This window comes from Balaenoptera ricei, chromosome 12 (assembly GCF_028023285.1).
Source record: "Balaenoptera ricei isolate mBalRic1 chromosome 12, mBalRic1.hap2, whole genome shotgun sequence".
Classification (NCBI taxonomy): domain Eukaryota; kingdom Metazoa; phylum Chordata; class Mammalia; order Artiodactyla; family Balaenopteridae; genus Balaenoptera; species Balaenoptera ricei.
The window spans coordinates 60,796,212-60,814,233 of NC_082650.1; the positions used below are offsets into that span (position 1 = coordinate 60,796,212).

At 34.0% G+C, this 18,022-nt stretch overlaps 1 long non-coding RNA gene across 3 annotated transcripts in view; it reads right to left on the minus strand.

The window, feature by feature from the left end:
- Window positions 1-18,022, minus strand: part of LOC132376356 (uncharacterized) — a 1,138,994-nt gene that overhangs the window by 322,274 nt on the left and 798,698 nt on the right. For all 3 annotated transcript variants that reach the window (XR_009506280.1, XR_009506281.1, XR_009506279.1), the window contains one exon: window positions 16,437-16,518. This is a non-coding gene — a long non-coding RNA (uncharacterized LOC132376356). The remainder of the gene's footprint in view (window positions 1-16,436; window positions 16,519-18,022) is intronic.

Genomic DNA, 18,022 nt, shown 5'->3' on the forward strand with positions numbered 1-18,022 from the left:
ATCTCTCACATTTCTGTGGATCAAATGGACTCAGCTGGATGATTTTCACTTGGAGGTTCTCATGGGGTTGCAAACAAATGATGGCTGGTGCTGGTGTCATCTAAAGGTTTGATTGGGCTAGACATCCAAGATGGTGGTCAGTTCATGCTGGATGTCACATGGGAACTCAGCTAGAGCTGTTGACTAGAGCATTTACATGTGGCCTCTCCATGTAGCTCTCTTATGTAGCTTCTTAAAGATTCTTAGAGGATACATCGAAAGTACAAGTATACCAAGTGATCCAGGGGAAACTGCAAAGCTTCTTACAACCTAGTTTGAAAATCCTGGGACATCACTTTGCTGCAACCATAGAAAAAGGCAAGCCACTAAATCCAGGCTATATTCAAGAAGCGAAGAACTAGACTCCATCTCTTGATGTGGGAAGCAGTGTATACACACAGGGAAGGCAAGGAATTAAAGGTATTTAGCTTGACTATAACTTTTTAATTGTTCTTCTCTCTTCAAAGATATAAACGTCTCAAAGATATTTCAGTGAAAACAGTTCTTTCTTTTGATATAAAGAGGTCCAACACCCTTCCAACTCTTTCCATGTTTATCTGCTGAGGCAGAGGAGAATTAGCAAAACCTACGAACAGGATTTAACCTCATTTCAATCAAGTATAAACATTGCCAATAATTTTATGCCCTGCCATAGATGGGCAAATATGGCAAATATTTAATAAACTGTGAAGCACCAAGAAAATACAGCTACCTTTGTTCTACCAAGAGTAACAGACTATTAAACAAAGTGGATGAAGAATCATATTTCTTATTTCATTTACATCTCCATGGAGCAAATATGAGTAATTTTGCAGAAGAGGCTCAATAGGTTAAGTGATTTTTTTCCCCTTAAATTGCACTATTAATGAGTAGTAAAACTACTACTGGAAATAAAACTTCCAGCCTAAGGATTGTGGTTTTTTTCACTACACATGCTGCTTCAGTGAAAAGTTCACAACCACTGTGAAAACCTGTGGAGAAATTGGAGGTGAAAGAGTGGAGGTAGGGGAAGAATACGATGAAGTATGAGCCAGGGATCACTGTACTGAGAAACTTTTGTTTTACTCTTAATTGTTCCAACAAATATTTTCTACAACCCTATATACCCAGAGTGACAGTCTTATAGCAACCACTGTCTGGGAAAAATTAAAAAACAAAACAAGACTGTAGATGTGGGGAGTGGAGGAAGAGAGAATAGTGTCGTGGAGGTCATGGAACCAGCAGCCAGGATGAGGCTCCGAGTGGCTGGAGATGGTGTGTGGGAAATACATTGACAAGTGATGAACAATGAGATACATGGAGAGATGGGAGAGGCGACCCCTTCCCTCCCTCGGTGCTCCCACCCCCGCTGCTGAATAGCCTTTTGGGTTTGTATAGAGCTTGAGGAAGACTGTGAAAGAAAAGAGGAGAACATCCGTGTGCCGGCTGCTTGGCACTCTCTGATTTTTTTCTCTTCCCACTGTTTGAAAACAAAACAAAACAAAACAGCATGCCCATAGCAAAATGAATTAATTTAAAATTTCAGTAACAGCCAAGAAATAGAATGTAACAAATGAAACACACTACTTCCTAATTATATAAGTATTATGTTTCTATTTCAGAATTATGTTTGTAGTTCAATCTTAAAACAGGGAAAACGGTATGAGCAAGCAGCTACTTTATTTGATTCATCTCATTTCTCTAAACAGTATATAACTGTTTTAAAATGGAGTTAATTTTTTTCTTATGAAAAACACTCTGACAAAGTTACAAAAAATAAAGAATATAATGAAAGTGCTCAATATCACCTATTACTCTATTATTCTTTACAAGTGATTTATACATGTTACTAGTTAGAAGACTAATCTAGGCAAAATATTGTTCATAAAGCTTAAAATCTCAGCAAAACCCACTTCCAAAAAATGAGGTCAAATAAGCAACTTTTCAGTTATATATTTTTAAGTAAACTGATTTATAACCTTCAGGGGTTAAGTGGTCTCAAATTCTTTTTATAACATTGCTGTACATTTTAGTTCATGAGAGAAAACTGCATACATTAAAAGGATACCAAATTTAATGCCATTCTTTATCTGCTTCTAATTCTTATCTATGCATTCATTTATCTATATCCATCTTAACCTATTATGAATAATAATTTCTATTTTATGATCCATGCTCTTTTTTTTTTTTTTTTGCTGCAAAATGCACAAAAGTAATTAAGTTAAACTGAAACAATTATAGAAATACACTATTCAATAACGGAGTTGCCAAAAAAGTTTTACTGTACCCTAAGGAGGCAAAAAAAATGCCTATACAGCAGTAATATCATTCCACATGTTACGTTTATTCCTGCAAGCCAGCCAAGCTCAAATTAATTGTACTGACTAAACTTTTCTTCTTGGAGAAAATTAAAGATATGCTGTTGTCAACACTTGAGCACAACCTTGCCGACACTTAAATGCAGAGAAGGGTGTGACATCCTGCCCCGGCTGCCTTGCGCTAATTAATCACTCTGGTATTTAGGACCATTCAAGCAGACAAATTAATGGGGAATAATTAGTGTATCTTTGTTCCAGCTCAGCTTTGCACACCAGACACTCTCGGGGAGAGAGGGGAGTTTGCAGAGCGCGCGAGCCATTAGCACGTGCATAGTTTCACTTCTGTTCAGCAAGTTCTTCCGAGATTAAGAGAAAAGCCAAATTAGCAGACGTGTGACTGGGGTTAGGACACCCTTCTGGAAAGAAAGCCCTCTGTTTGGGTATCAGCTTTCAAGAGCAAGTTGTTAATGCAGATACTGAATTTCATGAAACAATTAAACCTCAGGGAAAAAATAATTTTGGAAACCAAAAATAAGTCTTTTAAAAAGTATAGTGAGCAAATTTACTTTTATTTATATCATTTGTATTTATATATCATGCAGATAAATTCAATCTCCAGAAATTCTATACTTTCCCTTATTATTGTTTGGTTTGGTGCATTTTTATTTAAAACAGATTTTTATCAACAAATAGTATTGGTAAATTTTATAATTAAATAGTGTAGACCATTTAACCTCTCTGCAGTTAGTGAGAACTCTCTGCAGATACTCCCTAGGGCCGTAAAACTTAATTTGTTTCTTCTGATAGGAATCATAGGGTAGAAAATTCAGACAAAGTCTCCATACACAGTCAGTGTGACCAGCACAGTACTGATTAAACTCTGTCCCAGTTTATACCTCTAACTGGTTACGGCGTGCACATGGGCTGAGCTAAGGCACAGTTTCTTACCAGAATATATTTAAAAACTAAAACCTGTTGAAGGTTACTAGATTGAGAAAATTTCATGATTTGGTCTCACAACTAAAAACAGAGAGAAAATCAACTGATTTATGATTACAAATTCTCCCAGATTAAACCTGTTTTACTGTAATATGTAGATTCCTTCCCTCACCAGACAAAAACATCCGATTTTTCCAAAATAATACTTCAAACACCAGATTTTATTCTGATGATAAATTACTTCTGAGCTTTTCATTGAATAACAGGTTGTTATATAAAGAACTCATCTAAACATACTGCAAATAATTGTGTGAATATATGTATGTACATTCACATAATCACATTTATTTTGATACCGTATGTGTGAGTAATTTTTAGTTCCGTTTTTTCATTTTTCTGAGGTTTATGTAAGGGAGGAGTTTGAATACATAAAATATGTTTTCTGTGTTCAATGGCTATTTTCTGCATTTCTCTACCTAACTCTCCTGCTTTGTTCCTTAATAATCAAGGCAAGAATGAATGACTGCTGTAGCAGCGGAGAACATTCCTGCAAATTCCACACCCACTGTAGGAAGGTTCAGACCCCTGATGGCCTCACTCTCAGAAAGCAAATGTACCACGTGAAAGGGCAGGTCTGAAAGGGTCAGGCTCTGATGTAAAGGAGACCACACAGTGAGAAAACAGACCACATTTGGAATCAGGTTATACATCCTTTTGTAAAGAAATTCCACCACCAGAAATACAAAGATGAACTGAGTGTGGGTCATCTGTGAGTGTGTTTAGTCTTGTTAGTAGCACATCACATAATAATAGAGTCAAAGAGGAATTTCCCTACCTGAGATATGTCATAATTTACCACACCCAACTTCTAGGTGTCATAAAAAGATGATATTGTTAGGCATAATAATGCTCTTGAATTTGTGCTGGTAGAGAGGAAGAGGAATAAAAAGTCAATTACAAAACCACACATTCCCACAATTTCTTAGAGGCGAGAAATGAATCTCTCTCTGTTCTCCTCTGAGATACTAAATTACTGCCTACGATAAGCCCAGATGCCATTAGAAAGGCTTCCATCCTGGAAGTGGGTCCTCCTAGATCTTTGAAGGTGCCTAATCCTCATTAAAGGCAAACCCTGGGTGTAGGAGGGGCTGCGCTGGCATCAAGGCACCTGGCGACGACTACAAGCACTGGCCCCATGGGCGGCTGCCGCTGAGCAGCAGAATGTAATTTAGTCGCACCAGCGGGAGCAGGGGTCAATGATTTTATATTAATGGGGATCACGACAGTTCTAAGCTGTGGCGTGCTTTGAAATAAGTGTTGTACAAGGCAGCAAAGAGAGCTCGGCTGAGGAAATGAGCTGTGTCACTGTCTCCTCATGCCTTGCAGCAAACACCGGAATGTTTTTAGTTGTACAGACTCGGTGCCATCATAATATTTTATAAACGACAATTACCTATTTCATTTGGAAAAACTCATACTCTTAAAGTATGCTGCTAAAGATGCCGCTAAAGATAAGAAAATGACTTTCTAATCCAAACAGAGTCCACGTGTGTGGCCAACGAATGGACTATGAATGGGATGCTCAGAGATGAAAACGAACTTATGAAAATAAGCCTGGGCATGTTATGCATAGTTGCTGTGATGCTACTGAAAGACAGTGTATCACTACAGACTTTGACATATTATGTAAGTGTCTACACCTAAAACAAAAGCGATGGAGAAGGGGTTAGAGGCAATGATTTTAAATTATGATCAATTATTCAACCTTTGAAGTTGAAAGCACTATTACCACACTTATCCAAAATTTCTTTAAAATATAAAATTATTTTCAAATTTATTTTCAGGAATACCAAGTTTAGACTTTCTATTCAATTTTCAGCAGATCAATATTAATTGTTTTCAATTAGTAATTGGGGGCAAGGAATTATTTTTGTCAGCATCTCTGAGAGTAAGGAAAAAAAGCAAAATAACAGTTCTCCCAGGCCTCAGGGATGGTCAGATGAGAAGGGGTGGGATGCACTATATATGGAAAACAATAAAGGTGTAACAGGAAAGGAGGATTAGATTTTCAAAATTTCTTTTGAAGTAAACAGGTCAGAGATAGCTGAGCCAACAAGGATAAGCATGTAAGCTGTTCCAAATATGATTGATTAGGGGGAACTCTTTCATTAAGTGGATAATAGCTACCTGAGAGTTACAAAAAATATTTAGCTGTGTAAAGGTTGGCGTATTGATCAGAAAATTAAAATCTATTCTCATAAATGGCCACTTGGTAAAACAGTTAATTAATTTTCAATATTTCTCCCATGCCCAAGAAGAGTCTCGGCGGATCTTTGGGATAAGTCAACCATTACTGGAAGATAAAGTGGTATCACTGAACACTGAATTACACATCATCTAAAAAATACTTTCTATAAAAGAAAATCCCATCTTGACTAGTCTATTAGAGATGCACTTTCCAAAGATATCTGTGAAACAATAGCGCCATGACAGATGTTCTATGCAAAAGCTCACACACATTCAGACATATATATATATATATATATTCTGCAGTCAGATACGTTTAAAAAACAGTGCATTCTAAGTTCTTTGTATATGCCTGAAGGACATTAGCATATTAAAGGCTCTGAAAAGTCCTGAAATAAAGACCCATTTTAGTTTCCTTAAGATCTTTATCCAACTAGTTAATTTTATGACTATATTATTTTTTCTCCCCTGAATCTATTAACATCCCCTTCTCTGAAACACATTTTGGGAAATGCTGTAATATTAGAGTTCATTGAGCTAGTGACATGCATTTTCATGAAGTGGAACTAGTAGATGTAATCTCAGCCCCAAGCTGATTCCCTTGTACATAGGAACTGGTTAATGGAAGATTTGGGTTGTTAATTATAATTTAATTAAAATTGCAGACTTTCAGAAAGTATGCTATAATCTACATAGTATTTATAAATTAATATACCAAAAAATTGGAGAGACACTCTAAAATTCTCAGGAATAAAAGGGCGGAGGATAGTTGGTACATTTCTATCTATAAATGTGAAGAATGGGAGCCACCAAAGCTTGTGTTTTGATGTGGGGACTTGACTAGTTCATCATGCTTTTAAATAATTTGGAATATGGAATGAATTGGATATTCCAAATCTAGAGATACATGTAGTTTTGTTGGGACAATCCAAGCCATGTCTAGTTAGGCAAATGACCTCTCTCCAGCACAAAATATAAAGGGCAACAAAAAACTCAGTAATCAAGATACATAATATTTTTAACAATATTTTTCTTAATTAAAATTTATACAGATAAATCAATGGAAAACAAAATATCAGTATTTTAAATAAAGACAGGATTAGTGTTACAGATTTTTCCTTTTGCTTCAGGCTCCAATATGGCTCAGCATGGCACTGGGGATAAGAAAGTACCAGAAGACAAATGGCAGGAAGAAAGAGCACTTAATTGGGAGTCCAAATTAGTTCTGATCATTTCTGCCAATAAATAGACATTTAACTTTAGAAAAAAAACTATCAATATACCATGTCTCTGTTTACTCATCTACAGGGAGAACAGTATTTCTCAAACAGTTCTGAGAAGAATTCCTTCAATGAGACATTAATAGGTGTTCAGAAAAAAAGGAAGATGGATAATATTTTTATATCAAATATATTTGGGAAAAGCTATATCAAATTTGGTCAGATTTCTTTACTACAGGACTTCCCAGAATCTTTAACATGCTAATATATTTCATTTCTGCCTTATAGGAAAATAGAGTATACAACAAATAGGACATTTATTATCATCTTGCATAGAGTATGCAAAATGTTAAACCAAGCAATCTAAGTTCCCTCCTCCCTATGGAACTATGAAATTCTAAAGAGGTTTTTCTTTTTAGAGGTCATGTGCATAGAGGAAATAGGAGTTTAGTATAAATTAAAACTTTATAGAAAAAAATAACTCTAACAATGCTTACAGAAATCTTTGTTTCTGCAAACATTTATAGCATAACAAAATGACTTTAAGTTCTCTAAAAACAGAAGATCTACATGATGGCTTCAAAAGCCAAAAACAAATGTTAGATTAGGATTGACATTCTGGTATTGAAACCTTACAAGACACATGTGAAGGATGTAAAGTGAACAGAGTAGAAAAATGAACCACTGTAAGCAGATGAGAGTAGATAGAAAGGGCTATTTTGCGGGAACATATGTTTTTAAAGATGTTTCAGTATTTGAATATGAGTTTCAGAATTAATGTTACAAAATATTATCAATCATAAAAGGTATGTATAGATAGATAGATAGATAGATAGATAGTTGACCCTTGAACAACACGGGTTTGAACTCCACAGCGCCACTTAAATGCGTTTTGTTTTTTCTTCCAATAGTAAATACTACAGAACTACTTGATCATCGGTTGGTTGAATCCCTGGATGTGGAACCACGTTTACATAGGGAGGGCTGACTGAAAAGTTATACTTGGATTCTTAATTACACAGAGGGTTGGCCCCCCTAATCCCCTGGGTTGTTGTATATACACATACATAGACATAGACAAAAATGTATAGATAAATATATGTAGCAAATGGGTATTGAAACTTGAAAGGAATACTTTCAAGGTATATAAAATAAACTCATACTCAGAGGTCATAAAATGATGTCACCCTCAAAAATTATATCAATGGCTCCTAAAATGATTTAGGAAAAAATGATAAAAATAGATCTATGCTGGATTAATAGTACACTGAGCAGGTTTTTTGAAGGAGCTCAATATTGAGTAGCACAACTCAATATTGTGCAAAGAATCTCTTGGAACCTATGTCCAAAACAAACTACTGAACTGGAACTTTCATGAATATCAACAAAGATATTATTTTTCTGTTTAAACTTTGTGAGAATTCCAACTGTTTTCTTCTGTAACCCCGTGTTGATTTTGTCAATCTGTAACTACCACACCTAATGTTTTCAGCTCACTCTCTTAAACCCCATTTTCAACAACCCTTGACCTCAGAGGACCTATAACCCATTGATTCTACTTGATTATCATGGTCCTAATCACCTTCATGTCCCCACTTCCCTCCTTACATAGCTAACTTCCTCAGCCAGTTATATTTTCTCCCTCACATACACTTCCAACTCCCTCGCTCCTCTTTTAATTCATTGTACCGGATGGAAAAACCACCAACCTGGATAGATTCAACTCTGCCTATTCTGGCACATATGTTTGTACTGAATGAAACTGGAGAAACACATGCAGACACACAGACACACACACTCAGTGCTTTCTGAACTCTCTTTACATTTATAATCACAAACCTCAGTTGTGTTCTCAGTGCTCAATGATACCATATTTTCATTCATTCCACTCTCTCCATCACCTAGAATGATGACTTCTTCACACCTCCACCTCCTCCAGTTCTCCAGTATTTCCTCCCCCATATTCACTCACAGCAATGACTGGGAAAGTAAAAACACATAGAAGAGAATTTCCACAAGCTTATCCCACCTTCTTCATAATTCTAGCAACCTGCTTTAGTGACTATATATTTTGCCTTTTCTTCTATTACTGTGGATGACTTGTCCTTACTACCACATAAGGCCAACTCCTCCATTTGGCCATTGGATTCCATCAGATATGGCCTAATCAATTTTATTATTCAAACAGTACTTTCCTCTTTCTCATATAACTCATCTTATTTTCTCTACAGCTCTTCCATCTCTGGGCCCCATTTCCCTTTCCAACTTCTGTCCAATTTCTGTCCTTCCTTTTACAGCAGAATTCCTCCTTTAAAGACACCTACTCTCATTTTCTCCTCCCATTTCCATTTGAAACACTCCAAAAAGTTTTTGCCACTATCCACTACACCAAAACTAGATCACCAATGAAATCTATTTTGCCAAATCTAGTGGTCAACTCTTGCCACCTATTGTATTTCAGCTATAGGTAATATTTGACAGTTTTCAAATCCATTGCTACCTCAAATCAAACCACCATTATCTCCCATCTAGATTATTACAAAAGCTTTCAGCTGTTCTCTTTGCTCCTTCATTGCCCCTATAGTCTATGCCTCACTGCAGCCAGAGCAATTCCATGATAAGGTAAAATATACCATTACACTTTTATGCTCAAATTTCCCTTTCCTACTCACAGTAAAAGCCAAAGACTTCATAATGTATAAGGTCCTGTTTTGGACCCCTATTAGCTCTTTGGGCTTGTTACCTAAACTTTCCCTACCCTGCCAACTCAGCTCATTGCCCCTATAACCACATTGGCTTCTCTGTTATTCTCAAACAAACGAGCATGCTCCCAGCTCACTGCCTTCAAATTTGCTGTTTCCTATTCCTCTATAATCTGGACTTCAATATTCATGTGATTTGCTTTTTCCTTTCCTTCAGGTCTTTGGTCATCTGTCACCTTCTCAATGAGCAACTCCCTGGACACCTTGTCTAAAATTGTGCACACACACACACACACGACATACTTCCTATATCACTACTCTGGTTTTGCACCACTAATCACTCTCTAACATACTATATATTTTACATATTATTTTCTTTAACACCTATTTTACTTATTTTATTTATTAGTTTACTCATTATTTATTATATATTTTACTTATTATCTATTAATTTTACTTATTTAGAATGTGAGTTCCATGAGAGCTGGTTTTCTCTCTTTGGTTCTATTTACTGCTGTATCTTCAGCAACTAGGACATGGCTAGAATATAATAGGTGCCCAAAACATATTTGTTGAATAAATTAAATGAATGAATAATAACTTAATTTGAGTTGAAAACTTTCATCTAATTATAATAATTAAATAATTTGTTCAAAGCTAATATATAATATTCTAGTGAGCATGATTAGAAACACTGTAAATGAGGTCCTCATTTCTCTTATTCTAACTTCATATTGCTTCTCAAATTTTGGAAATCTTTTGCTATACAAAGTTTTCATTTTTATATTATCAAACATGCTTATCTATTCTCTTTTTTGGTAACTGGATTTCCATTCTTGCTTAAGAAGACCTCTCACAGAAACCCAGATTGTATATACAATCTCAGATATTTGTGCAGACTCTTTTAAAAACCATCTAGAATTTATTTTGTACATGTTGTATTATAGTAGTCCAATTTATTAATTAATTACTTCTACTTACACTCCTATTTATTTAGTCTTCCACATATAGTTTAAGATCATTTTATCCAATTCCCATAATAGTTCTGTTTGAGTTCTATTGGAATTTCATTAAATTTAATAATCAATATTTGAAGAATTAACATTTTACCATATTAACTCAAGACTAATAAATGAGATGGGTTAATAGTTCTCTAGTTAATACTCTTACATGTGTCCTAGTTGACAAATACATACATCCATGTAACCACAACATCGATCAAGTAATAGAACATTTCCATATCCTCAGAATACAGAAAGTACTCTTTTGTGTCTGGCATTTGTATGTAGCCTCTCCTTAGCAGAAAAAAAAAAAAAAATTCTTCTTTTTAGAGATTCATCCATATTTTTGGATGTTTCAGTAATTTATAACTTTTATACTGCTGAGTAGTAATTCATTGTATGAGTACATCATAGTTTGTTTACAAATTCACATATTATGACTCATTTTGTTGATTTCAGGTTTTATATGTCATGAATAAAGCTGCTATGTATATCCTTGCACAAGTATTGTATAAATATATGTTTTTAATTCATTTCATAAACATACAGGATTGAAATTGCCAAATAGTTTTCCTAGGTTTTCTACTTCCACTAGAAATTTAAGAAAGTACCTATTGCTCTGAAACTTTGCTAATAATTGGCATTGTCAACTTTTGTTTCTTTTATTTTCTTTTTCTTTTTTTCTTTTTTTTGTTTTTTTGTTCTTCTAATAGGTGTGAGGGAATGGTGCACTGAGTTTCAATTATTTGCATTTCTCTGGTGGAAAAAAAATGTCAATCAAATTTCCATATTCTTATTAGCTTGTATATTCTATTTGGTGAATGTTTTGTTCAATTTTTTAAAACTAATTTTAAAGGGTTAACATCCTTTCATTTTAAATAATTATTCTTTTATTATTGATTTTTAAGTGTATTTTACATATTTGGGATGCATATCTTTAATGTATATTGTTTTCATTCAATTTTATCCTTGTAAATTTGAAAGTAATACTATTAGTTACCATTTGATTGATGTCATCGTCCTTATTGTATTAGCATAATCAGGCACATATTTCTCTATCATGATTAGAAAAGAAAATGCTAGGTATTTCCCAACTCTTATGTACATCAAAATGCTTCACTTTCTTTTCCCCAAGACTTTTTCCTCACTGCAGTAAGATTAGTTCAGAGGAATAAATTCATTTCTTCATGTTTTTCTCTTTTCCCATTCACATGAACAGGAGAGGTTTGGAAAATTTTACTTTCTTAATTACCTCACCTGCTCATCCTCACTTTCAAGTTTAACCTCTAGATTTTGTTGAGATAGTTACATATTTTTAATTTAATATTATAATGAAAATTTCCTGTGCAGAATATTAGTTCTTTTTCAAGTCTTAATTTAGCATTTTTATTACACATTCCCAGACAGTTAATTTACCCATTTGAATATATTTGCATGTATCTTTCTCCCACCTTCATATATGGATAAAACAATTCTTGGTATGGTATATCATTTTACCAGAAATATACATTTTTCCAAAGTCAGGATTCAAAACTGGGTACATTTGAATAAAAAGTCTAAGTTTTAAACATGGTGCTATTTTCCCCTTTTAATCTCTCCCCTAATACCTTTAATAATCAGTTATAAAATTTACATATAATGAATTTCAATGTCAATAAAATAATAAAACAATGATAAATAGTTTAAACCCAAACCTAATAATTTAGTTTTATTACTAAATTTAAAGCTTTATATTACTAAATTATATATAGTAAGATGAAGTATATGATATATACTCTATACTATGTGGTAATATAAATATATCATATAAAATACATATTACTATGTTATAGTTTTAAAATTGTATATCACCACAACTTAACAAATATTTAAATAGAGACATAAATTGCTCTTGGATATAATAGTAAAATTTTAAATGGTATCAATTCTTTCTTAAAATTAATTTAGATAGTAATGCAATTCTAGTCAAAATCTGAAAGAGAAATTTCCTGAACTTGATATCCTATTTATTTTAATAGATTGATTTTTTTTTAAAGCAAATGGCAAAATGATCCTGAAGTTTACCTGCAAAAGTCACTAGAAGAATAGTGACATAAGTCACATCATAATCCAAAATTATTCTATAAGGATTAAAGTGTTAGATGATAAAATAAAAAGTAGACGAAAATTCTATCAGTTTATCTCTCAATTCTCTAGATGGGGACAGACTCCAAAAATAAGGGCAAATCAAAAAATTATGATCAGGCTCCCTGACTTCAGACTATACTACAAAGCTATAGTAATCAAAACAACATAGTACTGGCACAAAAACAGACATATAGCTCAATGGAACAGGATAGAAAGCCCAGAAATAAACCCATGCACCTATGGTCAAATAATCTTTGACAAAGGAGGCAAGAATGTACAATGGAGAAAAGACAGTCTCTTCAATAAGTGGTGCTGGGAAAACTAGACAGCTACATGTAAAAGAATGAAATTAGAACATTCTCTAACACCATACATTAAAAAAACTCAAAATGCATTAAAGACCTAAATGTAAGACTGGATACTATAAAACTCCTAGGGGAAAACACAGGCAGAACACTCATTGACATAAATTGCAGCAATATCTTTTTGGATCCATCTCTTAGAGTAATGAAAATAAAAGCAAAAATAAACAAACGGGACCTAACTAAACTTAAAAGCTTTTGCACAGCAAAAGAAACTGTAAACAAAACAAAAAGACAACCTACAGAATGGGAGAAAATCTTTGCAAACGATGTGACTGACGAGAGATTAATCTCCAAAATATACAAACAACTCATACAGCTCAATATTAAAAAAACAAAGAACGCAATCAAAAAAATGAGCAGAAGATCTAAATAGACATTTCTCCAAAGAAGACATATAGATGGCCAAAAGGCACATGAAAAGATGCTCAACATCACTAATTATTAGAGAAATGCAAATCAAAACTACAATGAGGTATCATCTCACACCAGTCAGAAAGGACATCATCAAAAAATGAACAAATAACAAATGCTGGAGAGGGTGTAAAGAAAAAGGAACCTCCTTACACTGTTGGTGGGAATGTGAACTGGTAGAGCCACTAGGGAGAACGATATGGAGGTTCCTTTAAAATCTAAAAATAGAGCTACCTTATGATCCTGCAATCCCACTCCTGGGCATATATCCAGAGAAAATCATAATTCGAAAAGGTACATGCATCCCAATGTTCATTGCAACACTATTTACAATAGCAAAAACATGGAAGCAACCTAAATGTCTATTGACAGATGAATGGATAAAGAAGATGTGGTATATATATATAAATAGTGAAATATTACTCAGCCATAAAAATGAATGAAATAATGCCATTTGCAGCAACATGGATGCACCTAGAGATTATCATACTAAGTGAAGCAAGTCAAACAGAGAAAGACAAATATCAATTATATTGTTTATATGTGGAATCTAAAAAAAAGATACAAATGAATGTATATACAAAATAGAAATAGATCCACAGACACAGAAAGCAAACTTATGGTTACCAAAGGGGAAAGGGTGAGGGAGGGATAAATCAGGAGTTCAGGATTGACATATGCACACTACTATATATAAAATAGATAACTAACAAGAACCTACTGTATAGCACAGGGAACTATACTCAGTATTTTGTAATAACCTATAAAGGAAAAGAATCTGAAAAAATATATATTCTTTTTCCTATACATATATACATACAACTGAATCACTTTGCTGTACACCTGAAACTAACATGACATGTAAATCAACTATACTTCAGTAAAAACATTTTTTAAAAAAAATTATGATAGAAAACTCCAAGGATTTGAGTTTGGTCAATATTAAGTAAGTTAAATATATATAAAGAACAATAAAAGGCAAACAGTGTTTGAGGAAATGTTACAAATTAAAAAAGAGATTTATAATATTAACATGTAAAAAGTTCTTTGTAATCAATAAGAAAAAAAACTAATAGTTCAAAAGAGTTACTATGATATGAGAAGGAATGTTTAATAAGCATATGAAAAATATTCAACCACGTTTGTAATCAAATAAATGCAAATTAAAACAAAATACTCTGTTTTCATCCATTATAGTGGCAAAGATTTCTCAAGTAATAACCTTATTTTTTTCAGTATTATACTTAGTCAGGTGAGGAGGAACCAAGAATTAGGCATAATTTCAAACTACTGTTAGACATTTAAGTTGACATAATTTTGCTGGATATCAATTTTACACCCATAGTTACACTTTTGGGGATTTATTTTGTGGAAACGTGGTGAAGCAAACCAAAGATTTGTGAATGAGAATATTGACTGTAACATCACCTAAAGCAACAAAACAGTAAACAACCTAAATGCCCAAGAGTAGGGGAAATATTAAATAAATTTTGGTACCTACACTTGCTGAAATATCATAGAGTCATTTAAAATCATATTTTAGATATTTAATATAATGGAAAATAATAAAAAACTAAGTTAACTTTTAAAAGTAGAGTATACAGCTCAATATTTAGAAGATTTGCAATTCAGTAAAAACAGTTTATGTGCACAGAAAAAAGACAAGATGCTAAATGTTAGTAATGTTTTGTACTTGAGGATATTATTAAAGATTAAAAAATTTTTTTATTTAGACATTTTTCTATATTAGAAATTTTCTACTTATAAATATTTTTATATCAAAGCCATTATTTTGATATAAAAATATTTAATACCAAATATTTTCAATACAAAGTGATTAGTGGCAAATCAGAAATAGATCAGCTTTTAGAACAGAACAGTTGTTCAATAATATTGAATAAATGATTAGCACTCAATTTTAATTCTTTTACATTTTATTGTGTTTTCTCTTTCTCAAACTTTTGTTTTCTTACACTTTGTTTCTATATCCTAATGTCTTGGATTCATTTCTTCACAATCTTTCTAAATGCTTTTTAAACTGTTGCTCACTGCTTTGTCACCATTTTTGTAAAGATTTAACTAATGACAATAATATACTGAGGAATTTTATACATTTGATATTATCAAAGATTAAAATTGCATTCAATTTTATTTTTCAGTCTTCAGTAAAAAAAAAAAAAAAATTATTAATAGAAAATGCTAAAGGGAAAAACAGAGGCCAAGGGCCAAGTATAACAAGAGAATACTTAGGTGTTTGGGAAGTTCTTACTCTCTAAGGAAGATTGGATGAACAGTTGAAGTAAAACGTCCTGGGCTGCTACATTCCTAATCTTTATAAAATTAAGTGATGAAAGAAATATTAACATAGAATGATACTATAGGCTGAATGTTTGTGCCCCCCCCCCAAAAAAAATTCATATGTTGAAACCAAATCCCCAATATGTCGGTATTTGGAGGCAGGGCTTTGGGAGGTGATTAGGTCATGAGGGAGGAGCTCTCATGAATGGGATGAGGGCCCTTATAAAGGAGACCCCAGAGACCTTGCTGCTCTGCCATGTGAGGATACTGTGAGAAGACGACTCTCTATGAACCTGCACCAGAAAACAAAACTGCCAGCGCCTTACTCTTGAGCTTCCCAGCCCACAGAACTATGAGAAGTAAATTTCCATGTTTATAAGCTACTTGGTCTGTGGTATTCTGTTATAGAAGCCAGAACATACTAAGACAAGGGAGGTTTAATTTTTCCATGTGATCAATTAGAAGTATTTTGCTTTGAGCTTGACTTTGATAAAAAGTTAAAGTGCTAAATTCAAAAATGGATTATACAAATGCATGTATTTTCAGTCTTTCCTACTTTTTGTTTAAGAATGGCAGCATATCAGACTTCCTATTTTTAAACACAATGGATTAAACATATCCATAAAAGCAGGTCCCCTACCTTGCCAGAATACAAAGCAGTTTGAACAAAATAATCTTAAGTGATACTTAGAAATTTTCTTAAGATCTTCAATAAAATCATAGATATATTGTGAACATTAGAGTTACTGCAGATAAAAAATATTTATCAAATATTTTCTGCCTCACTTACCAAATAGATAATTGATTTCAGTGCAGATGTGGTTCATGGCATTACCAAGCTGCAAATTCTTAATTATGCAGGAAAGTTGAGCCTGAAAAGTAAAACAAAGAAACATGTATGAACTAATGTCAAATGTAAAAGTAAAGCCTGTTTTATGGAAAACAATTGATATTTCTCATTTTATTAAAAAAGAAGCAAGCTTACAAATTGATCCATATAACATTTCCTTATAAATATAAAAAATCCACTGTCATTGCCTTTATTTTTTCCCTTAGCTTTTCAGGTCTGAATCTGACAGATGTGTATTAAATGTATCAATTGCATTTACAAAAAACAGATTCTTTTAATTGCTAGAATATACCAACAGATATTCATAACATTACCATTTCATCACAGTACATCATAATATTTTTTTAACTACCATTTGCATCTTGATACACTCTTTAACATTTTTTTTTCATTTATACTGGTATTACACAAGCAATACAATATGCTGTAGTGGGTTTAAACTCAATACTTGTAAATTAATTCCCAGTTGTCTTCATAAATACTCTAGAGTATTAGAAGGATGCCAACTACATGAGCTATAAAATATTATTAGGAGTATCTAGTGAAATATCTATTTTTTATGACATTTTACAAAATTATTTAATGTCACAATGCCTCCTGATGGCACCTTTATAGAGGACTGCTACTTTAAAAGAAATTGATAAATACAGTAAAAAGCAGGAGTATTTTAATTTTGTGCAGTAAGCATCAAGTAGAAAGATGACTTACAGCTATTTTTCAAGGAATATTATAAAATGTGCCAAACTTTCAAGAGAAGTAATACTCTTGAAATAAAAATCTTGAAACATTGTATAAAACCTGCTCCTTTATTCAAAGAAGGAAATGTGATTTTTTGTGTGTGTGTGTGTGTGTGTATATAAGTGAGCCTGAGTGTGAAAGATAGAGAGAGAAATAGAAATTAGAAGAAAATGAAAAACAAGTAAATAAGAAGTCGGGGCTGGAGAGAAGATGGCGGAAGAGTAAGATGGCGGAGATCACCTTCCTTCCCACAGATACATTAGAAATACATCTACACGTGGAACTGCTCCTACAGAACACCCACTGAACGCTGGCAGAAGACGTCAGACCTCCCAAAAGGCAAGAAACTCCCCATGTACTTGGGTAGGGCAAAACAAAAAAGAAATAACAGAGACAAAAGAATAGGGCCGGTACCTGCACCAGTGGGAGGGAGCCGTGAAGGAGGAAAGGTTTCCACACACTAGGAAGCCCCTTCGCAGGCGGAGACTGTGGGTGGCGGAGGGGGTAAGCTTCAGAGCCACGGAGGAGAGCACAGCAACAGGGGCGTGGAGGGCAAAGCGGAGAGATTCCCGCACAGAGGATCGGCGCCGAGCAGCGCTCACCAGCCCGAGAGGCTTGTCTGCTCACCCGCCAGGGCGGGCGGGGGCTGGGAGCTGAGGCTCGGGCTTCGGTCGGATCACAGGGAGAGGACTGGGGTTGGCGGCGTGAACACAGTCTGAAGGGGTTAGTGCACCACAGCTAGCTGGGAGGGAGTCCGGGAAAAGGTCTGGAGCTGCTGAAGAGGCAGG